Consider the following 25,072-nt stretch of genomic DNA (forward strand, 5'->3'; position numbering starts at 1 on the left):
CCTAGGGTTCGGTCTGGTTGGAAAAAAAATCTAAGGTTCGGCTGAACCTGAACCCCATTAAAAAGCCCAGTATTCGGCTGAATCCGAATCCTGGATTCGGTGGATCCCTATTTGAAAATAACCCAGCACTTTTAGGGTGTACATTTGGCAGGGGTCAACTATACATTGAAGATAGATTGTAATTCAAAGGTTTACTTCAAAGGTTTTAAATAAGGATATTAATATATATTATGGCAAGCTGTTACATTTTAATTGTGGAAAGCTGTTATATGTATTTGAATGTTATAAATATACACTGACTAATCTGAAGGCAAAGACAAGGATTAGATTTTTTTGTTTTACTTTCAAAATTCTTGTGCACTTTACCATTTGTTAATGCATTAACTAAAATCAACTAACAATAGACATTTTGCGTGTTTGCAAACAGAGATGACATTTTTGTGGGCGGAGCAGAAAGTGAATGCTTCTCAATAGCTGTGTTAAGTGTTTTAGCATTAAACTGTGATTTTTAAGGATCCGGTGTTCTGTGGAAGTCTGTTTCCCCTATATTTCTCTTAAGTCTAATGTTTCTTATAACGTTTTCACCAAGTTACGTTTATTTTTTAAATAAATTAAAAGTTTAAATGGCTTGGCTACTGATAAATGTGCATGCATGTAATGTATATGTATTGTTCTTTATTGGTAAATCAATTATTTTTACAGTATGAATCCCTAAAGGACTTATAAGAGCATACTATCATGTATTCTGTATAATATCATTTATTAAATATTTCATCATTTCCTGTTTTCAAATTCTTCCTTATATTTTTAACCTACGTGTTTGATCTAAAACTATTATGTTTACATACAAATTCATTTTGTTTATATTAACACTTTACATTGTGTGTGTGTGTGCTATGTTTATATATTTATTAGTAAACATCATAATTTAGAAGAAACAGGAAGAAGACATGGGCTAAGATATAAGGAAAAAAGAAGTAATAGAAAACGAAAAAAAATACGAAAACTTTATTAAATGGTAATATTATTGATATTATGAACTAATTCAAATCTTGAATCTTTCTAAATAAATTAAACGTAACGTGATGAAAACGCTACAAGAAACACATAGAGGGAACAGACTTCGACAGAACACCGGATATCTTCTCTAATTATTTTCTATTCAAATTTTTAAAAGATTTTCAGATGATTTCATCACTCCAGGCTGTCCGGTTGAGGGCTTATTGTAACCGTAAACACCTACGTTCATCTTCAAATGGTGTCTTCGATGACGGTATACTATCAAAATGAAGGTCATCTATTTTGGCATTCCTATTCTGACACTCAACAGCACAACAAAACATTTTCTAGTGAGTTATACTCGTTTCACTCGTGTTTCATTCATTTCCACAGTTTTTCTGCCACCACATGCGCGCGTGAGGTAACTGTGACGTGGACTCGCAAAAGGTCTATAAGCAATATATTTTGCACATGTATTCATTGTTGTTTTTATTAGTTAATGCAGATGAAATTGTTCATTGTTTGCTCATGTTAGTTCATTATGCATTAGCATTAACATTTGCCAACACACAATAAACTAACTGAGTAAACAATAAACAATTGTATTGGCAATAAATAATAACTTTTCTTTAAAAATTTATTTGTAAATATGGAATTCAACAGCAACTGATATTAATAAACAATGTAGATGTATTGTAGTTAACTACTGTAAACAAATTGATCCTTATTTGTAAACTGTAACTAATAATTGCAGCCTTTACAGTTTACATTTAAGGTTCCCTTATAACAACTTCACGATACTCGTGATGTTATTGGGACATATTGTTAAAGAAATGTGAAAGTATCATGAAATCAGAAAAAAGTGCTCAGAAATAGCTGAAGAAATTATTTAGAAAAAAATTGAAGGTGCTCTTTGGTATAGGGTACAAAACGTGAAAAAAGGGATACCAAGGCACTCTTTTTATTTCAAAAAATATTATAAAAAGCCTATATTATAAATATTATAAAATGGCTATATAACATCAAAAACATTAAACTGGGCAGCAACCCACGCGTAGCGGCACAGATAGCCTTCTTCAGGGTAGGTGAACGTATGTTTATTGAACTTTATCTTTTGATCTTGACCATTAGTAGTGTATAAAAACTCAAGCTTTAAGGTATTTATACAGAAATTATTCAGGCTAAAAAATATACACTACAGTAAAAAAAATGTGACAACTAAACCTGATCTTCCTTACCTATATACATATACAGTATACACATACAAATCTATCATATCTGTGTGGTTCATGCTAAGATGAAATCCTCCATAAAACGAGAAATTATGAATGGCACATTAATCTTACATAAAAACCTACAAAAAGCTTGTTCCACCACTTTTGAGAATCCTGCTCTGTAACCTTTTAATATTGTGTGCTTTGCTGCAACAAAATATAACACAACTAACTACTAAACCCAGCATCTAAGCGCAAGACTGCACAAACACTACATACACAAAAAAGAATGCAAAAAAAATCTGTTTCAACAAGAAGGTCCCTCTTCTCAGTCATTTCTCTAAATTACAGAAGTCTTTGTAAAAGAGCAGCCACCCGGGATAAACAATGTCAAGAACTTCAGCCTTTAGACACAAGTCTATTTCCTGAAAGCTTTAGGGTTATTAGGCACTCATAATGAAGCTAATTAGCAGGCTCAATTATTTTGTACGAAAGCTCATCAAAGAAACAATTGTGAGATGGAAACAGCCAAAACTGTTTTCTAAATCAATGAATGTGTCATTAACATCCAGTAAATTAAGTAATTTATCAGATGCTACAAAACAGGGGCAAGTATTTACATGAGATAGTCAGGACACATGAGCACAAATTAATATAACAAGATCTCAAATGACATAAATAAACTGCCATATGAATTGTGTGCCTTATGTAGGAAAGTATGACATCACACACAAAACTGTAAAAAACACAATCCGGTGTATGTTTTTTTGTTTTTCTATTTAACTTGATAGACAGAAAAATGCAAATGCTATGGCCATGGTGATTGCTTTCCCCAACTGCAAAAGTGACTTTGAAATCTGTAGTTTTGCTATTTGTTATATTTTATTGCATAAAAGTACATCATAAAAATGCCTCAGTCCTACGTCTCCTGATTTTAAAGTAATTCTTTGAACTGGATTTAGCTACTAAAGAATATTGTCATACTCATTCTATTAATTAGAATTCTACTAACTGGATGCTGTAATGAAACACATATCACTAAGTAAAAACACATATGGTATATCAAAAAGACACCTATAGACCCTTTTACTGTTTGTACACAATGATGACGTGGCAGCATATGCACACGCATATTGGCAACGGAAGTACGGCAAGAATCAGCAGTGAAGCACACAGACAGAGAAAGTTATTTATTTTAAAAAGTTAACTTTATCAACTTTTTCAACACAGCTACCACATTTGTGTACTATAGTGAAGTGGATAGAAGAGGTTAGCAGATGGCCAAATATAAAGTTGCCAGATACGAGTTTGGTTCCAAAACACGATAAACGCCATTTTTGAAAAAAAATAGTTACTGCCAGAATCAGTATTATATCAGGTCAGTATTTAGAAGTAAATTCTTAATTTTACGCAAAATCCAATATCCGCCGTGTTATTCTATCATCTTTTCTCCCTTTTTTGCCAAAACGAAATAAACGCCACTCCTCCTTTTCTACAGAATGCAATAAATCCGCTCCACAAATTACAGCGCACCATTCCACGCAAAGTAAACAAACAATTGCGGCGCGTTGAGTACACGGAATCAGTTTTCCTCATCTACCGTACTTTGTACTTCGTGATCAACAAACAAACAAAAAACAAAATATTACTTTAATGGCATTGATAAACCTGTGATGGTTTTCTGTGATGTTGATGGCTTACGTTTCTTTCCCATCTAATCATTTACGCGAGAGGCACTTGGTTGCTTGTTCTCCCGACAGCATCAAGCTCTGTCATGCTAACACATTGACCCCAGGGGATCTTATGAAAAACTTTACATTATTTTACTCAAAGTCAACGTAAATCAAGCAGGACCAAAACATTTTACAGCTGATCGCTGTGAAAAATGTTAAGTGACGACGTCAAGTATAACCGCACCAATGACAGTGTTCTTAATATGACAAAGTAAGTGTTTTGATTAATGCCATTAATGTTTATTTTTTTAATCAGTGTGTACAACTGTTCAACTAAATGAATATAACATGGTTAAGATGAATGCACATTTATACAGTATAGGCTACTGATTCAATAGATTTATAGCATCTTGAAAAAAATTTGTCATGGATTTATTTTATTTTGTGGAAAAAATGTAACCTAATAACCTAAAGATGCTATGTGAACATTTGTAACAGAAAATAGTGGTTTTCATCTTGTCACTTTTTTCAGATTTATTGCGTTTTGGAACCAAATATACATATATTAGTATATAATATTAGTGCAACCAAACGCAAGAACCAAACCGTTTTAATAAACTTTCTGAGTTGCTAACATGTTAGAAACACTGGGGAACAACATCACATCCGTTGCCAAAATGCGCGCGCAGGCTATTTGATCACGTGGGCTGTAAAAGGGTCTATAACCAACAAAGATTTAAATGCCATTATATTTTGCCATAGCTGTTGGCTAAGCCGATTATTAATTTAGTTTATAATGACAGACTATAACCAAACAGCTGAAAATACTGCATAAACACAAACATTAAAAGTAGTTTTAGACATATTTTCTAATTTTATAGATATACAGAAAGAAAAAGAAATTGAATCTGCTTACAACATAAGGATAAAAACCATAAATAGTACAACATTTTTATGTTAACTGTTTGTTTGAAATTACTGCATTAATGTTTTAAGTCTTAATGCTCAATATATGCGAGAGCAGCTAAAGACAAGGAAAGATCGTAAAATTTGTCTAGTTACACATTAATGTAAAGTTGTCCATATTAATTGGACAACTTAATGGACAAATAACGGCGTATTAAAATGACTGTGAAATTAAAAAATTTGGTCCATTTTATATCACAAGTTAAATGATATCAAATAAAATGTCAGCATTCTATCAAGACTCCCTTTACTTTTATTTTTACCAATTGTACGCAACCGCTTTTTATGAATTATTTTTTATTATTGTTTTATAGTTTACATTACGTTGAATAGCAGGATCCTTTGTGAAACCATACAGTGTGACATTTTTTAAAACACTAACAAACACAAACACGAAAGTTATTCAAGCTGTTAGAAAGCAAACTGTTTAATGGGAGCTCAGTGTCTGCTCCTTTTGATTTATTGTTACAAATTACCAGATTATTAGGAACTCCATGCTGCAGCATCAGCTCATGAAGTCTATCGTAATAATCACAAATCTTTAAATGACTGATATTTGCAATAGTCTGATATGGCTACTGTGCACTCCCAGTTATTTGTGTGTTAAACACAAAGTGTAACAAACAACAATAATGCGGATAAACTACAACCAGCCTGCAGAAACATCAGTATGTATATGCACATAAACGTTTTCGTTCTGGGATCCGCCGTGGAAAAGTAAGCTCATCTGTTTTGCTCCAGCAGGTGGGAACCGCTGGCCTCAGCGTTTTCTCCAACTGAGACTAACTTTCTAGGGCACAATCCCTCAAAGCATGCTCACACTGCCCCACACACAAACGCGCTTACTTTCACATGCACATGGATTTCATCCTCCTAAAGAACGCTTTCTCTGGTGTAAAATGTCTCGCTGTTCGTGCTAACCCCTAAAAGAACAGACCACATATTTAACACATCAACAGGAACCGAATTTTGCTTCAGAATTATGCGGTCATCTTTTAGACATGCTGAGCATGACGGGTTCTGAATGCGGTACACGTCCTACCATATCATGTTCAATTGACACCTCGCTTCTCAGTGACAGAGGAGTTTCTGCGTTTTTTCATTTGCTCAAAAGAGTTTTGCTGAAGTTAAATATTTGTTTGATCATTGGATAGTTTTTTTTAATGTTAACACACTTTCAAACCGTTTGATAATGTAAACACTGATAACATACTTCTTCAAAATAAGGACTCTTTACTATGCTTTTAGGACACATAAGGATGCATTTAATTTAAACTATGGTTTTTTAATGAATTACTCTCTAAATGTAAGCCATAATATAACATGACAATATGTGTGCTTGCCTGTGAGAATGAGACGCCTCAAAGACGTTAGACAGGGCATTTTAAAGGTCACGTTCTTTCTGATCCCATTTTATAAACCCTAGTTAGTGTGTAATGTTGCTATAATAGCATAAATAATACCTGTAAAATGATAAAGCTCAAAGTTCACTGCCAGGCGATATATTTTCTTTAACAGAATTCGCCTTTCAAATAGGGCTGGGTATCGATTCAAATGTTCGCAAGCTATCAAATCGATTCAATTTCGATTCTCGGTTTGATTCAGATTTTTTTTTTTTGCTTTTTATACTTGATTCAACTCAATGAATATAGATTGTATTTTATTATTTTTGAATATATCAGAATATAGACTGAATGAATGAATGACAGGCTCGCCTCTCGCTTCTTGGTAACATCGCGCAAGGCAACAAAGAAGGTGACATCTAGTAGAGAAGACTAGTAATAGATTAACGTTAATCTTACGTTCAGTGTTTGCGAAAAGAAATATGGGAAAAAAATCGATTCGTGGCCTTTGAGAATCGATTTTGAATCGACCGCATAAAAAAACCACGATTAATCGGAAAAAAAGTTTAGTTTTTGACTAAACTCCGCCCACAGGAATACGTCAGTCGGCAGCTAGGCTAACGGCAAGCCAAGCTGCTATCGAATCACAACACACGAAACAAGCTACAGAACTCCATACGAATTTCTGAAGGAGGGACTTCACAGAACAAGGAAGACATCAGCCCGTTTTTAGGACAGTGAAAACAGCGGTTTACAGATAAGGCAATTGTTTGAAAAATACCGCGTTTTTTTACACGTGAAACCTGAACACATGTTATATTGCGCACTGTAAACACAATCAAAGCTTCAAAAATATTTGACCTTTAATATCCACCCACAAACAAAAAGTAAAAATGAGAATTAGACAATTCCCCTCATTATTATCACGATCAAGACCCCTACTATCATTTACTTTTCTGCTTTGTTTAAGTATGCACTGCAAAAAAAAAAAACACACAACTAAAAAAGTGTGCGCAATAAACCAGACGCATACACATCTACACCCCTCATTAGCTATTAGACTCCAATGAGAACGCAGAACCGAGGGTAAACAGGTGACACAAACTGCTGACTGTGTTCCCAAGGATGGTGAATAGTGTATAATTCGGCCCGCAATGAGACACCATACAGCTCTAATTACAACACCCCAGGATGTTCTGATGGGCTTTATTTAAAACACTATTTGATGTTCCTAATTCCAGGTGCACAGTTTAATGTCGTTTTAGGAATGTATTACTTATGTATTTTGTTGTCTAAATTTCACCACCATAAAATCGACATTATCTCAAATAAACGCTTAAGTACAAAGCAGTGCATCTGGCCATAAACGTGCAGAAGGCTTAGATTCAACATGAATGTGCTACGCTGATATCTATTTGTCTGCCATTTCACTCTCTGTGGCTGAAGGCTAATGGATAAGGGTTAATCAATGAGGCTTCATCTGACAGGAGCTGGATTGGTCAAGCAGGCATTACACCCAGTCTCATCACCAACATAATGAGCCATTTCCACCTTATGATTTATTTCTCCGTGCCTGCCTGCCTTCTTGTCTTCTCTCCTCTTTTTCCTTTTCCTCTTCCAGAGACTAATTTAGTCATAAATATGAAAAGCCTCTTCGGAGTCAGCATTTTTCTTGTACAGTAATTTTGAGGCATGTCCAGGGGAGTTCCTCTTTAAATGATGCAGTGCTCTCCTTAGCTAGCAGAAGCTCTGACTTGGCACTGTGGTTTCAGCTGATTAGAGGGAAACGGTTCGGGCCAGTGTCACACTATTTACTGTCTCATCTTTATTTTTGTAGCATTACCCTAGTCCTGTGCAAATATAGGAGGTCACGCAGCAAAGAGAGGTGTAACTATTTTGGGTATAATCAAAGGTTTTGTTTGCCTGAAAATGAAAAATATGTCATCTTTTATTCATTGCTAACATTTTTGACGAACAATGTTCTCACTACTTAACAATAAGGTTGTATTTGGTAACAATTAGGTAATGCGAACTATCAAATAACAATACTTTAGAGCATTTATTAATAGGCTGTCCCAATTATGAAATTTGGCTGACGGTTAATTGTCTAACAAATTGTGACGATTATGCAGATTAATTGTCTGTTTTATTGATTTACCATTTAATTCTCATACATTTTATTTGTTTTTTATGAAATAAAGTTGTGATTTATTTAAATTAAATATTTTGCAAGGTTTACCTGACACTAATATTAATACACATAAGTTATTATTTAATTAATAATCTTTCAAAAATTAAAAATCCTTCATAAGAAATAAACACAGTGTCTGAAAAATCTGAATATACCAGAACAGACCTTAAATAGTAACCAATCCTACTAAGGTTATATGGACCAAATGTCTGTAGTGGCTGCAAAAAAATAAATTCCTTACAGATCCTTAAGAATAGCATCATTCACTTCCCTAAATTTGGAATTGCTGTTTTCGAAATGTATGTTTTTTCCTGGCAGTTCAAATTGCTTATTAAAGATTTTCAAAAAAGCTGTTTTTCCACTTTATTAAATGGTTTTGCACTGTATCGCGTTACAATGCCAGTTAAGGAGCGCCATCTGATACGTTCTTGTTTATACGGGTACTGCAGCTCCACCTTGTGTTTTTTAGAGAGATGTGCAATCATTGTGGTGATCTGAAATCATTGCGATGAGGTCAAACAATCGCGATGAGATGATTATTTAATCATTGTGACAGCCCTATTTATTCATCTTAGTTCATGTTAATTTTAGCATTTACTAATACATTTTTAAAATCAAACATTTAAACTGTTAACATAATTTTTGTCCTAACATGAGCAATTGTATTGACAGTAACTAACATTAACAAAGATTTATAAATACTAAAAAAATTACTTTGTAATTGTTAGTTCATGTTAGTTAATGCGTTAACTAACATAACCTTGTAAATTGTTACCATAAAAATGAAGGCAGATCTCAAAAAACTTAAAAAAGCAAAGCAGACTCATGGCCCATAAAGTTAAATACTTAACCCATATGAATTTTGGGAGGAACAGACTGAAAGCTGCTATTGGCTGAAAATATCTCACTCATTTATGCATAACTTGGCAAAACACAACTGGTTACAAGACCCCTGAGAAACAACTGCTATTTAGTCATGGATGTATCATGATGTAACCGATAAATATTTAAATATATATTAAATATTAAATAAATATTATTTAAACGATTTAAAAGTGAATGGTAAGATTTTGGCTTCAGAAAAGTTGGAATAAAGCGCACAATTCATACAATTTGCTTTCATTTGTGTCTTTTGTAATTCTTAAATCAAAACATTATCCTTCCTCGTGAATTATTTTTTGTTGTATAATGTATAGCACCAAAATATGCTTTTCTTTTTGTGTTCCAAAAAAGTTTGGAATGACAGGAGGGTACAGAATTTCTATTTATGCGTGATCTAACCCTTTAATTCAAAAGTGAAGAATGGATCAATTTGTTAGTATCTTAAATACTGAGTATTAAATTCGACTGGGGTCATTGGAGTCACTTACATAAACCTCGTAGAATGAAATGGGCCTAGATTGTTTTGGCTGCACACCACACATGGCCAAGTACATAATCCTAAACTCCAGGCTAAGTTTATAGTGTTCTTTGCAGCAGATAAAGTGGCAGTCAGGCAGGCCTCTTTCTCTTCTTCAGCGCTGAACTAAAAGTGAACTCACTCTGCTATATATAAATACAGCTTTGCAGCCAATCAGTGGCGTGGCTCCGGGGCATCATCTCGCTGCGCTGACTTTCCCATTACGATAATGTGAATCTCTCGCTCAGCCTCATAATACTGGCAAGCGTGGATAAAATACTGTCTCCCCTCTGCTCCACGCCGGCCTGCTCTCGCTCCCGCCACACACACTGAGAGAGAGTCTGTGCATACTAATGAATTTGTGCTTCAGGGCCTTGAGACTGGCAGCTCTGCACTGTGCAGGTGCTTTCTGTAGGGGGCGCAATATAGTCCCGACATAGTGTGCCTCATGCTGCACAAGGTTTCATACAGCGGTAGGATATGGGGAATTTATTTTACAGTGTACAAATGTAAGACATGTTGCTTTATATTGAAGAATTTTACATTTACTAATATTTACATAACTTGCTACTATTACTAGATTACTAAAAATGTGTTATAACATTTTAGGAGCATAAAAATAGTTGATATGGACATCACAACAGAAAGACCCCATTTAAAACCCCCTTTACTCTACCAAATCTATGTTAAGCCTCAAACTTCAAATCTTTCTATAATATCTTTCAGAACTGAGACAAAATTCTCAAAGAAATTACAACGATATTTGTCATACGTCACCTGCACTGTCAGAAAAAAATTGCCAAAAAATTGTCCCTAGCTGTCACTGGGGTGGTACTATTTCATTACACATTTGGACCTATATTAGTACCTCAGAGTTACACATTAGTACCTCTAAGGTACATACTGGCACCAAATACATATCTGTACCTACATGGTATTAGGATGTATTTAACAGGTACTGCCCCAGTGACATCTTAAGACATGACAATGTGGTCACCTGAACAAACTCATACACTCACACACAGGACAGGTACGTACGTTCACCCACAGAGAAACCAGGACACATACATACGCTATTGCAGTGGGGGTGGAGCTGGGTGACTTGTGGAGCATGAACGGAGAACATGAAAAGAGCATTTTGATGGGGACACTCTGTTTGCCATTTCTAATTTGTAGGCGGGGGACGAGAATGGGGCGATCACAGCGTGATTCATATTAAAAGTCAATTGGCCTTCAAATTCCTCGGGTCCCCCAAAGTCACTACTGGTGAGAAGGAAATGAGTCTTAATGGAGTGGCAGTGCCACAATAAAATATCGGAAATTGAATCTGACCACAAAACCCAATGGTCCAGGCACAGCACCTGAACGACTGACCATTACAGATATGAGATTCTTTCTTTTCGGGCCATTTTGTCCTTATCTATTATTCGGCTATGGATGTCCTCCGATTCTCCGAAAGTCCTTTTGTGTCCACCTTTCCTCTCTTGCCTGAACATCACAGCACTTAGCAGTAATCTGTTTCGGCCTCACTTTTAATTTCTCGCATGTCTGCCTGCGCTCTGAATGCTGGGGTAACTGGGTAGGCAATACAAAGCAAAAGGCTATAAAACCCTCCTGCTGCGTGAGATATATTAACTTTAACCTCGTGGTAATTACCAAAAACTATTTAAAACCAACTTTTCCATTTACTGTAGGCTACTTTCAGCTAAGTTACTTGTGACAACTGCCCACATTTTAAATGACTACAAACTGACAGATTCAAGAACTCACAAAGATTCACTCACACAGGTACATTACATGGACATGGAGGCGGTCATTCACCTTACTTAAGATGTACATGAAAAACTTAAATGAAATTTCTGTCATCATTTACTCACTCTCATGTGGTTCTAAAGCTTTATGAGTTTCTTTATTCTGTTGAACACACATTAAGATATTTTGATAAATGATGGTAATCACACAGTTGATTTCTATAGTAGGAAAAACAAATACTATGAAGTCAATGGGTACTGTCAACTGTGCTGAGTGAACCACTGTTTGTGGTGGATGTTTAGTCAAGTTATTTTTAATTAAAGCTAACAATTAAAACGTCTTTAAAGTTTTCAAGTTTTTCTTTTTGATACATAAAAGGCCACAATAAACCTGGAAGCTTTTTAGCATTTTAACTTTTTTGGCTACTTTTTTAATACATTGTAATACACTTGTTTAACCCTATAGCACAGACCATTAAAACTATGAAAATTCTTTATAAAAGTACAACAAATCACTTATAAAATGTAACAATGTATGTGAAATCCCTACCCAGTCTCACGACGTTTCAAGTTATAGTCACGTAATTTTTTGATTCTTCTTTCGTGATATTATCACGAATTTCCGCGTTTTTTCGTGATCGTATAACAAATTCCTGTTTTCGTGTGATTATCACGTATTGGTTACTCAACTGCTTTTTCCTATTTTTAAACCATTGCTACTTCGGTTAGTTATACGATCACGAAAAAATGCAGAAATTCGTGATGATATCACGAAAAAAATTACGTGACTATATAACGAAATTTCGTGAGACTGGGCTGGAAATCCTGGCTGAAGTCTCATTAGGAGCATCAAAGTTTGATTTCTAATTGATATATTGATTTTAGTGTTTGACATGAGCTTACTCAGTCAATATTAAAGATATCAAGGTTATATTCTCACAGAATGTCCTTTACTTTATGATGATTTAATGTAGAAAACGATAAATCCTGCTCTATTTTATTTTACATTTTTAATAAAAAAAAGAAAAAGTATTGCAATGTAACGCAACATATTGTATCGTATCGTGATACATTGTATAACGCCACATGTATCGTGATATGTATTGTATTGTGATGCCCTTGCCAATACCCAGCCCTAATATTTATTACATCAAAATCAGTATGAAATTTTAAGTGTCATTACAAAAAATAAGCATATTAAAAACTATATCTACAGAGAAGACATCTAGTGCTATTGAAGCGCATGATTGATATAAAAAAAATTGATAAAGTAAAGTGAAGTTTACCATAATTTTTCCTATTTCCAGTTGTTAAATTCTGCAAAAAAGTGAAAATATTAATTGTATGCATTTAGAATACAGCAAAAGTGGAATTTCTAGATTTAATGCATGCATAAATAAATACAGTTTGATAAAAGTCCACATGGTCACAATTACTTATATCAAGAAACACTAAGTTTTAAAGCACCTCCATTTCAAAATGTCTGCGGTGAAGAGAATATCAAGACTTAGCACAAACATTTTTTTAATTTAAAAGCATAAGACGCATTGGCAATCGTTTAGATGTAAGAAAGTCATAGGTATACCATTGAAAGGTCAGAATTAAAATGCATTTCCAAAGGTGAGAAAGATCCCCAATCCTGACACGAGCACACATTGCCCTCTTCAGGCCTGGCTGTGTAAGCTGACCCGGCTCATTCGTCATCCTGGCTGGAGGAAATCCAAACAGCTCAATATCATGTTTAACTAATCAGACAAGAGAATCCATTTAATGACAGCCTTGAGACATGAGATAAATGTTAGCCACTCACTCAGTCAATTCAAAGTGCCTAAACACTCAATCTGGATATAATCTACGAATCGGAACTAATAGCCAGAATATAGTGGTTTATTTTGTAAACACGGTACTCATTTTGCTAAGCTTGTTAAGCTCCTCTCATTTTAAAGTGGAAAATGACTTTGGCTTTAGCTACATGTGTAAAGATAACTTGCCATCCCTCTGCGTCTCTCCTATAGTCTTTCTATTCTCCCTCCTTTCTTTTCTCATCTCCATGACAGATGCAGAGCGAGGCCTGAGGCTGCAGTTAAGAATATGTGATGCAGAGATTCTTTATTAACATTTCATTCCCATTCCCTACACGACATAAATTAGATGGGACGTTAAAGGCTGTCAGCTGTGGCGATCTGTCACAGCGCCTTGGCTGGGTGTCCCCTGACTTCTGCAGTGTCTGCCACAGCCGACGACCAGTGCCAAGCCGATATTCTCACCGTCATCTCTATAGCTACACACAGCGCTGCCAATGAGACAAACAGCACTGCAGAGCGCACTATAAACAAGCTCCAATTCAGCACTTTTTCCGGATCCTGTTCACAGATCCGGGCCCAATCACCTGTGTGCGTGTGATGTTGGCGCCGTGTGACTCGATTAGAAGTGGTATCTGTTCGGTGTGTGCTCGTGGCAAGATCTGAGATGCGTCTTATGGCTAGCTCGACGCTAATGTATTCATCATTAATCTTATCAGCGCTGGCTTTCCACATCATTTCAGGGCACTAGCACGATTTTTATCTCTAATTTGATGGTAATGAACCCATCAGCATGGAGTGGTTGATGAATATGATGAAAAATAGCGCTCATATTCACTTTGGACAAGCCACATCTTATCTCATTAGAAAAACTGATATTAAAGGTGCACCCTGTAATTTTTTCCTCGTTAAAAAAAGTTTTACACACAAATAAGAATAGCACTTTTGAAAAATGTGTTTAAAATCAAATACACTCGCATGAGATGAAAACTACAGGCATAAAAGCCGCCAGTAAGGTGTCCAGATCACGTGAAAAGCCACAAAGTGTTAGGTTTATTCTGTAAGCAAAAGTTTAATAAGGATTACTGAGATAAAACGTTACAGACTGCAAAAAAGTAAGCAGAAATATTGATTTTGCATGTTGCTCATTTAAGACCAAGATGATTTGCATGCCAATATAAAAAATCCAACCTGATCTCACAAAGTTCTGTGGGGTAGTCACGGAATTTTTTGCGCATTTTTCCGTGGCCCTGCTACGGACTGTCTTTTTCTGTGGCATTCTCACGGATTGGTTACTCAACTGCTTTTTCCTATTTTCAAACAATTTTCGCTTCGGTTTAGGGTTAGATTTGGTGTTTGCCTTAGTATGTCACTTTAACTATTGGTTTATACAATTTTTTCTGATATATTCTTTTATATTTTCTAAACTTTAACAATTGTCGCCTGGTGTTGGGGTTAGAGTTGGTAGGGATATCATTTCATGTAAATCTAACCCTAAACCGAAGCAAAATGGTAAGAAAATAGGACAAAACAGTTGAGTAACCAATCCGTGAGAATGCCACGGAAGACAGTCCGTAGCAGGGCAACGGAAAAATTTGATCAGGCTGAAAAAATCACGGAGTACACCCTTATTAAGGTCTCCAAACAAGGTTAAAGACTTAAAAAAAACTTTTTAAAAAATTAAGCTAATATGGTAATATGGTGTAGTGCGCAGCGCTCCAACATGTGGTGCTTTCGCACTTTCGGCGACCCAAGTTCGATTCCCGACTTGTGGTTATTTTGCCATTTCCACACCCCTCTCTCCTCCCTGTACATTCCTGTCCTCTCATATATCACTGTTTAAATAAAGGTTAAATTAAGCTAATATGATCTGACATATGTAACATAATGCCTATTACAACACATGATGAGTATAAAAATGTGCGATGACCTACACAACTTTGACTATCAAAGGTAGTTGAGCTTAGTTTTTCCAGTGCTTTTGAGTGCTATCCCAGCAGGCAGTGGGCACTGTGAGGTGTGTGTGTGTTTTTGTTGCTTTAATTGATAGCTCAGTGGTACAGAGAGTAGATGAAATGTCAGCGCTGAGAGGGGCAGCACTGCCCCGGGGTCTCCATGGAGCCCCCTCTCCCTCAGATAGGAACACAAATTGGATATGAGGTTTGATCGCAAGTCCAAATGTTATGTTCCCATTTTTTACACATGGAGAGAACTGGGAGGGGTACCCTATGTGACCATAAATGACATATGTTTGTCACCTTTAAATGAAATGACCTATTTTGAGGAAATGGCTATAAGCCTACTTGTGCTCTTTCAGGAGAGGAGGACCGCAATATGTCGTAAAAGATTGGCTTTCTTTTCTGCCCAAGCAAAATACAGAAACACCCTCAGGGTATGTCATTTCCCTCTCCAGGAAGGTTAACATAAAGCTCACGCTCGAAAGAGTTACCCGGGCAAAAGTGTAACTATAAATTAAAAAAAAAAGGAAAATTCGAGCGCACAAAAATAAACAAAACATCTTCGTGTCACACAAACCGTGGGAGTCTTCCACTAAACGGCCGATAAGTTTGCCGTGCTAAAACATTTACGGAGCTTTGGAAACCTTACAACGAGTGCTCACACGCTGCCCATATTAGCGAGTTAACTACTGTACGGTTTGCCTCCCTGCTGGTTCTTGAGTGGCGAGCGCTGATGAGCTCTTTGTCGCCTGTGCCTTTCTAAAGAGGGAAGGCAGCCGCTTCTGTCGAGTTGAATAGGTGCCAGGCCTTCCAGTTTGGCCCGATCCCTCAAGCATGAGCCTCACATATTCAAGCTGTTTCAACAGCCTGTCAGCTAATGGGATTTGGGAGAGGTACATTAAGCCTGTATGAATCTGTGAGGGAGAGCGGGACTCTGGATGCTCATATTGCTGTGCCATATTAAAGGGCTGGAAAGTGCTTTCCTGCTCCGTGTCTTCCTGTTAAATGTCAGGCCACATATGCTGGGAAAGAAGCGGTAATGGCTCTGATATGTTATGCTTATACTGCATTAAACCCATCGAAACCTTGATTTGTCCAATGGGGGACTGTGTTTATCCCTGGGGGTGACAATTTGTTCACCATGTTAGATCTAGTTTTTACTGTCCTAAAGTGAGCGGCTCAGACCAGAGGATGTGTTGGCGCGCTATAGACTGATACGGAGTAACAATCGCTCTCGATGCAAAATTCCCTGTCTTAGAAACAGTACGGTTTTTCGTTTCGTTCGGACACAGATGGGGAAGCATTAAGGAGTTTATGATATGCCGTACTGCTTTAAGGCTCGGAACATACAGAGCAAACTCTGTCATTTAGATGTTTGCGAATCACGTTACGTGAAAGCCAGCGATATTAATGAACATAATAAAATAAAATGCCAAGCTGTGATTTCCTGAAAGATTGCACGGACAGTGGAATGAGTGGCATAATGAAGGCCATTTCTCCAGCTGGGCATAAAATAAGAAAGATACATCACCCATATTCCACTCAGCAGCATTCACCCTGGAAAGGGGCTCATTCCCCGTACAGAAAATGCAAGGATGGCAGAAGGGTAATAAATTTCAGCAACGCCTTGAATACGATAGTGTAATCCGTGCAAGCAATCACAGGAATAATTGATAAACCAGATAAGATTTAATGTTCCCGGCCGTCACCGCGGGATTTGGAACCTCTGACACTTTGACGTGTATAGTGCGTGTGCACGGGGATGAAGTGTGCGCATGACTGATGGATCTGTGTTTGGGCGAATGACAGCGGCGGTGCTAAAGCGAGCTGTTTAATTAACCCTACGGCGAGTGGCTTGTCACAAACGCCCATTTCTTCCTGACTGAGACCTCAGCAGATCTAAAGGAAAGGCAGGGATGAAGAGGAGGAGGAGGGGAAAATAGCAATAATGTGGATCCGCAGCACAAGATTGCTTTTTTATTCTATTTTATGGGTCAGTGATCTGCATTCATTACAGGGACGTGAAGACATTCAGTTGTAAGACTAATGCCTCCATCCTCTGGACTGAGAGTAGTTCGTAGATTAATATGTGACACATTAATATGTGACGTCTTTATCAAGGTATATTTTAAACCGTAAATAAAGCCCCGGCCTGTCCTCGCTTTCATTTAGCAAAAAATTACAACGATCATCGGTTCCGTATTCCATTAGATTAACTGAATTATAATCAATTAAAACCATGATTGTTCCTTCAGCATTGATCTATTTCTCGCCTGGCATTTCGATAAAGCCGACATTTAGTCAGGCACCAGCAACGCGTTCGTGATTTGAACGCAGGGATAGATTAGCTCTGGGAAAGTTCAAGCAGAAACCCTAAATCAAGGCTGAGTTTAACCCCCATTCATCTTGCATATTGATGGCCACATTCCCTCCCTCTTGTCTTTCATAGAGATAATGCATTCTCCAGCCCGGAATTCTATCGGAGCGGTCTGCTTCGTCAGTTAAATCAATAGGCAACGTATGGCGGCGGGTCAGCAGTCACGTTCTGCGCTGCGTCTTCAGGCAGCGAGCTGATGGTTTGAGTGTAGGAAATTTGCTTAAAGCCCACACCAATTAACTTCAGGATGATGAATGCCAGGGGTGGGCAGGAAAGGACCGAGGGGTTCTGCCTCTTTTTGTGCGAGAGTCTCAGCTGCTTCGGTAAATAATGGTGAAGAAATGGGAGGGGCCACTTTCAAACAGATAAAACTGGGAGCTTTGGGTCTGGGTCAGCCCACCCCCTAATGATTATGTCAATCTGTGTAAGTGAGCCAACATTGGAGCTGTCAGGGCATAATCAGTCAAAGCTGGATTTGTTAAAGGCACTTGGGAGACGCACTGGGCTGAGCGCAAGACATTTGCATGGGGAATTGCCCTAATCTTTGGAAAGGAGGTGGCGCGGGGGTCAGACTCTTTTGTTGAGGTTGACAGTGAGCCCTGTTGAAATGAAGTGAGCAGCGTGTGTCGTCTCATCGAAGAGTTCATAAAGAGAGAACAGATCTGGTGGAGGAGGGACGCAACACAATAGTGAGAAATCAGCACCGGGTTTTCACAATATGGAGACTATTTATCAAGACCTTTAAAGGAACGCTTTGTGAAAAAGACTTGGTTTCCAGCTAGGTTAACAAAAGAGAATTTAAACAATTATTAACATAGACACACACACACACAGTGGCCCCAACATGTATTTAGACTCCTGAAAATGCAACGATAAATAACTTTTTAACAATATAACGCTTTTTTTAAATAAATGCTAATTTTTTTAATTAAAATTCTGTCATTAGCATCCAAATACTTTTAGGCCACCGCACAATTAATTGAAAAGATTAGTACAACTTGACTATATACAGTATGTGGGTCATTCTGCAGAAAAGGTGGAATTCGGGTGATGGAAATCTGCTTAAATGAACTTCTTTCAAAACACTCAAAACTTCTTTAATAGCATTAATTAACTTGTCAAATCTATGAATCCGCAAAACGGGGAGCTTAATCTATGTTTAATTTTTAATACATTTTCATAAAGAATCCATGACGCTGTATCTTCAATACCTGACAAAATGAGAATATAATAATAGATAATGAATATGATAAAACTTATAAACATTTTTCCACCTTGTTTTGTTTGTATGCTTTTATGTTAGTCAGTTAAAGGAATAGTGCTTAGGAAGTAAAAACTTCAAAGAGCTGATGCATTGTTTCAAAATAAAGGTGCTTTGGGTATTAACACCAATGACATAAATTTGGGGGATAATAATATTTATTTGATATTATTTATATTAATAGTGTATTTTTTACCATTTCAGTGTTGTAGTAAATTCATACAGGGTTAAAGGTAAATGTAAATTAGATTTGTTTTATAAAAAACATGGTTTTAAATAATAAGTACACAGTTCAACTTCCATGTATGATCAAAGGGACAGGGCAATTTTTGTGTAAGTGAGTTTAAAAAAGAAAATTACATAAATAAACTCTCTCATCATGTTAAGGACAGTCTATATTTATTAAATATATATCATTATGGGATTATTGGGTCAAATTAAATGATTAAGGGGTCTGCAAAAGCAAGGGACAAGCATTTCCACCTTTTTTGTAGAATGACCCATGTGTTATGTCCAAATACTAACTTCTAAAAGAAAAATTAAATGTACTCTTCCAAAGTCTAAACAAAAGCCACTCAACTTGGTTCCTGACCCTACAGACACACGTAAGGAAAGGTCAAAGCACTTTCTTCGAAACAGACTTTGTTAGTGACAACTCAATGAGTTTCTGAGTAGCACGAGAAGAGACAAGAACATTTCAAGTGTCACACGGCTGTGAGGAAGATGAACGTCATCATGGGGAGCAACAGCTGTTACACTTTGAACAGTCAGCGACCAGATGTCACCCAAAATTCCACAATATATTCACTATACCGGGCAAAAACAAAAAAAGGAAGATATGGAATAATTATATATGATTGAACGGATACATCTTATAAAGGTGCACCAAGCGAAAAATATTAACCTTACATTAAGCAGACCGGGAAAGCCCAAACATTCGTCTTTCTTTGCCAGAAATGAGTTTTTATATGCTTAAGCACCCTAAAAGCACCCACAGTCCTCCGATTGAAAATCTGCAGTTACTGAAAAAAGTCCCTCACATAAAGACCCAAAACATCTGTGCATCTAAATACAATCAGTGGTGGCGTGTTTTGGCGACAGTTGTTGACACCGTATTCTCAAGACAATTACATGAAACAGTACGGAAACACAGCTGTTTAACTTTAATCATAATAGGATATGCTTAAAAGCACTCTTTCTTGAAAAATTATGTTGCATTATGTGTGAATTTGTATAATGCAGTAATTCTTAAAGTGTGGTCCCAACCCCCCGTAGTGGTCCGCCAAAGATGACCTAAACTAGGCAAGTGTTTATACAATCGTCACTTATTTAAGTACATTTTTTATGCACTTGCGAAACTGTGATAACAGTTCCTCCCATTCTGTTTTAATAACGTAAAAATGGATCGATGGCTAAACCAAAGAGTAGTCAAAAGAAAAGATCAAGCGTCATCTGAAAGCAGATAAAATACACATATATATTAGTTTTGTTATGTACTAGTTTTTGTTTCATGTGTAAAATCCCTGTAATTTCAGTGATATTGGACATTAAGGGGAAAAAATTTTTCAGCATTTTATTGTTACCATAGTTACAACCATAGACTTCATATACCCACCACCTCAGTTTTAAACATGGCTCTTTGGAATGACATTAAGTGGGACCTAGGCTGTTACAATATATGTTTAATTGCAGTTTATTTTTCACATGTGCAGTTTGTTGTTCATATTAAGCTGCAACTCATTTCACATTTACTTTTTCAAATGAAATAAAATTCATATAACAATTTCTAAACATATCATTGCATTTGTGTTTAAATAATTCATTTTGACTTGCATATTGCACTTAAATTTAGCTTATCGTTCCTATTTTCTTGTTTTTTGGGGGTGTGTTAGAGTGGGATTGTGTTAGGTGGTCCTCAGAAAAACATTGGTAGATAAAGTGGTCCTTGGGCTGAAAAAGTTTGAGAAACACTGGTATAATGTATTAGTCTGAATTATTTTGAGAATGACTAAAAGTTAAATTTACCTTTAGTAAACTATTTCCTACCTTAGTAATAGGACCTTTTTTATTGTTTACCATAACCTGAATTGAAACAAAACAATTGCTTACTTTTCGTGCTTAATTGGCTATAAATGTAAAACAAGATGGTCTTAGATAGTCGTGTAAACTAGAGCAGCCTCACGTTTTTGGAGTTAACGTTTTTCCGTAATGGACAAAATAAAAAAAAGAGCTTTCTCTGTTTCTCCACTGCAAGGTCTCCCACTGTGACAACAGCCTGTGATATCTCATTTAAGATCATTTCCATGGAGTCATCGTTCACTTCCCCTTTAGACAAAGCTTATCCATTGTTATAAATCAGACAAAAAAGCTCAGGTCAGCAGTTTCTTCCCCTCAGTCTGTCTCTTCTCTTCAACAATCTGCCTTCACCTCTTTAATATGTTATCTCCTGCAAGGATAAGTATGTCCCCTATTTAACAAGCTTTGCAGCTACCTTTGGTATAGACTTTCTCATAAAATGAGAAAATTCATCTAATCAATCCCTTTTAGTATGTTATCTGTTTCTCCTGACAACTTAAGTCCCTATTGATTTGCCATTACTTTGTTGGATAATCTCTTGTCAAGGGAACATTATAAAAATTAAGCCATTTTCAGTCTTCATATACCTTACAGACAGGGTCGATTTTCTTTGTGTTTTATTTTTTGGTTATTTTTCTTCTTATGAGAATGTGACCTGCTTAGTACGATTTGAATAAATCACATTCATCCGCTGTATATACTATGAGGGCCGTTAAACTTATTTCTACTTTCGGCATGAAGTTTGCGTGAAATGCAACACAGACATATACTAATAATTATGTCCTTTGCAGTTTACCATTTTCGTCTGTGATTTTACATATTTATTAACACGTACCAGGCAAAATAAGTAAATGTCTTAACCAGACAAGGTGCAAAAACTGACCACGAAATGTCATGAGTCACAACAATTGATAGCCTATTAGAATATATTTAATGTTTAAAGGTGCAGTGTGTAGATTTTAGCGGCATCTAGTGGTGAGGCTGAGAATTGCATTCCTCCCTGTCGAAGCACACAGAGAAGCTACGATAGCCGTCACAGCACAGACATGTCATCATCTGAGACAACGTAGTGACAAATGCGTTTTGTAGAGCAGTTTGTCCGTTAAGGGCTACTGTAGAAAAATGTCAGCGCAAAATGGCGGCTTACATGTAGGGGGACCCGAGATGTATGTAGATAAAAACGGCTCATTCTAAGGTAATAAAAACAATACAGTTTATTATATAAGGCCTTTTTCTACCACTGATAATAGTTATTTATAATATATTGCATTGCTGTCAAAATATCCTTTTAAAATGTACACACTGCACCTTTAATGTACTATTATGTAAAGAATGATTTTGGACCAATATGATTATATAGTGCAGTATTATAAAAAATGTAGCTTCTGTGCATTTGTGGCGGGTAAGGACATAAAAGAGACGCCTATTACTGCTTGTCAGTTTATAGTGTCTTGTCAGGTTTGAACACAATGTTAGTCTCCAGATTACAGTAAGGCATTTTATTGCGTTAGCCTATCAATATTATAAAGTATATATCTCTGCATGTGCCCTAGTAGTCGCAGCATAAAATAACTTGCATTTATAAAGGGGTGCATTTCCGAATATATACACCTGCATTAACACAGAGCATGTTTAGTGGACTGACCCTAAACATCAGTTCTTCTCCTCTGCGTGTAGGTGCCTGGGGCTTCTTCTTCGGCCCCGAGGAGCCCCTTCATTAATCGGCCTCGTTCTGGGGGAGGTACTTAATGCGCACACACGACAATCGGCGAGGCTGTAATTGCGTTGTCAGGGGCCAAAAAACAAGCCTGCTCCTCCAAACAGACATCTGGCAAGGAGGCAGAGAAAGCCATGTTGTTAGGAGAGGGAGAGCAAGGCAAGACAAATAAAATTACTGCTTGGGTTGTGAGATCGGTGGGAGCCCAGGCTGGCTAATCTCACCAATGGGAGAGCACGCCTGTTGTAACCCAATTACAGGAGCATAAGCAATTTGTTAGACACTTCACATAATGTAACAATTTCCCAATAAACTCTGACTTGTAATAACATTGCTGAGTGAGTGCATAAATTCTAAAGGAACGAAAGAGGTTTGAATGCAGCAGCAGCTGCGGGCAGAGAGAGTTAGCAACATCAGCAATATCGCTCACACTTACACTCCGACCTGCTTCCAGCCTTTGTGGCGACAGGATAAGATGTGACGATGGGGTAAACAGGAGCATTAGGGGCTTGCATCCTCGGTTTTTCAGCTGCCTAGTCATAAAAAGAAAACCATTTAAAGGGTTGTGCATTCACAGTTTATTCAACTGTATGTACCAGGGTACATCATTATCACACACTTTTTCAATCGCCCAACAGTAAATGCCTCATACAAGATTCCAGATTGTAGGGAGCATATGTGCTCAGTCTAAAGGGTGTTGCATAAGGTATACCATAAATTTGCCCCAATAGTTTGCGCGCATCACTTCATACTATATAAATTTGACTATGATAAGCTTACTATGATAAAGTTTACACGGAAAAGAAAGTATATATGGCAATCCCCCATTTTAATTCACCTCAGTAGTATACCTGCAAAATGTGGGCAGGTATAAAGCCAACAAATTACATAAGCATTACAATGGCATTTATAAAGATAAAGACCATTACAAATAAAGATTATAACACTTTATAAGTTATCTATTATAATGTAAACAAATCAAATGTATTTATTGCTAAATATTCAATATTTAAATATTCAACTATCACCAGTACTAGTATTATATAAAAGTATAGTTTATGAATTGTCTGATTTAAATATATATTTTCGAGACCAGAAATTTGCAATATGAATATGAGGCAAAAATACAGAATGTTACATTTCATTAAGGGCAGGATAGGCAGGAATTATCTAAAAAACTTTTTTACAAATTTGTTTAAACTGTCTTTATATACCAATACATAATTAAAATGTAAGTACTCTGAAAAAGAGAGTATAAAACTCGAGTGTCTGTAGACCTTTCGCGACTGTTTTAAACACAGCTAATTATTTCCATTCGGGACGAAACAACTGATTGGCTTGCGCGACTATCACTCTCTCTCGTGACCATGGCACCACCCCTGTTGCTACGGGATCTGCCCACGCATGCGCACACCGATTGATTTGAACGTGCACAAGGCACTCTAAGAAGATCAAAAGTACGGCAGAGAAAGAGCATTCAGAACTCACAGTACCCGCATATGCAGTCAGCGAAGGCAAACGAGGCAAAAAAAATGAATAAACGAAGAAATCAAACGAGAGTAAATATCGCATGGCTTTTCCTCGAATCGACGATGCGGTAGCGGTCTCCGGAGTGTAGTCCTCATCCGAGTCAACAATGCTTTCATCACAGAAACTCTTACATGCAAAACACAGTATGTTATGAATCTTCCACGAAATTCACCTTCATCACATGTAACTGATGGTAATAAAAAAACGTGTATCAATGCAACCTGTTTTTAGCTTTGTCTTATAAAAATAACTAGCTTGTTTGTTACCAAATCAAAAAAATATATTTTAAACTTTACCAATATCGATATGCTAGCTTAATAGTGAGTAGTTAAAGCTATCGTATTTGTTTATATTCATAGTGATGAAGTTAGGTGTATTATTACATGTGATTACATGAGAGGTCGTGAGAGGTCTACAGACACTCGATTTTTATACTCTCTTTTTCAGAGTACTTACAGTTTACTTATGTATTGGTGTATAAAGACAGTGTTAACAAATTTGTAAAAAAAAGTTTTTAGATAATTCCTGCCTATCCTGCCTTTAACATTTGATTGTTTAACACATACATGCTTTACAACAAAAAAAAAAACAACAACCTTTCATGCTGACATGTGTGTGTTGTCACAAAATGCAAGACACAGACCGCAGAAGCAATGGAGCAAACTGAAACTACACACTTTGATGTGTCAATAATTAATGCATCAGGACAAAGTTTATCACTTAACACTTTATATGTATGTATGAATGTATGCATGCATGTATGTTTGTATGCGGGTTGCAAAATTATTAATTTCAGCTTATCGTTGAATAAACTT

General features: G+C 36.6%; 1 long non-coding RNA gene across 4 annotated transcripts in view; it reads right to left on the reverse strand.

Annotated features, from left to right (window-relative positions):
• The window catches only part of LOC129416175 (uncharacterized), an 84,364-nt gene that overhangs the window by 47,474 nt on the left and 11,818 nt on the right, over positions 1 to 25,072 (reverse strand). For all 4 annotated transcript variants that reach the window (XR_012372159.1, XR_008635193.2, XR_012372160.1 and 1 more), the window contains exons 3-4: positions 23,164 to 23,260; positions 22,656 to 22,838 (exon numbers count right to left, since the gene is read on the reverse strand). This is a non-coding gene — a long non-coding RNA (uncharacterized lncRNA). The remainder of the gene's footprint in view (positions 1 to 22,655; positions 22,839 to 23,163; positions 23,261 to 25,072) is intronic.

Source organism: Misgurnus anguillicaudatus, chromosome 11 (assembly GCF_027580225.2).
Source record: "Misgurnus anguillicaudatus chromosome 11, ASM2758022v2, whole genome shotgun sequence".
NCBI classification, from domain to species: domain Eukaryota; kingdom Metazoa; phylum Chordata; class Actinopteri; order Cypriniformes; family Cobitidae; genus Misgurnus; species Misgurnus anguillicaudatus.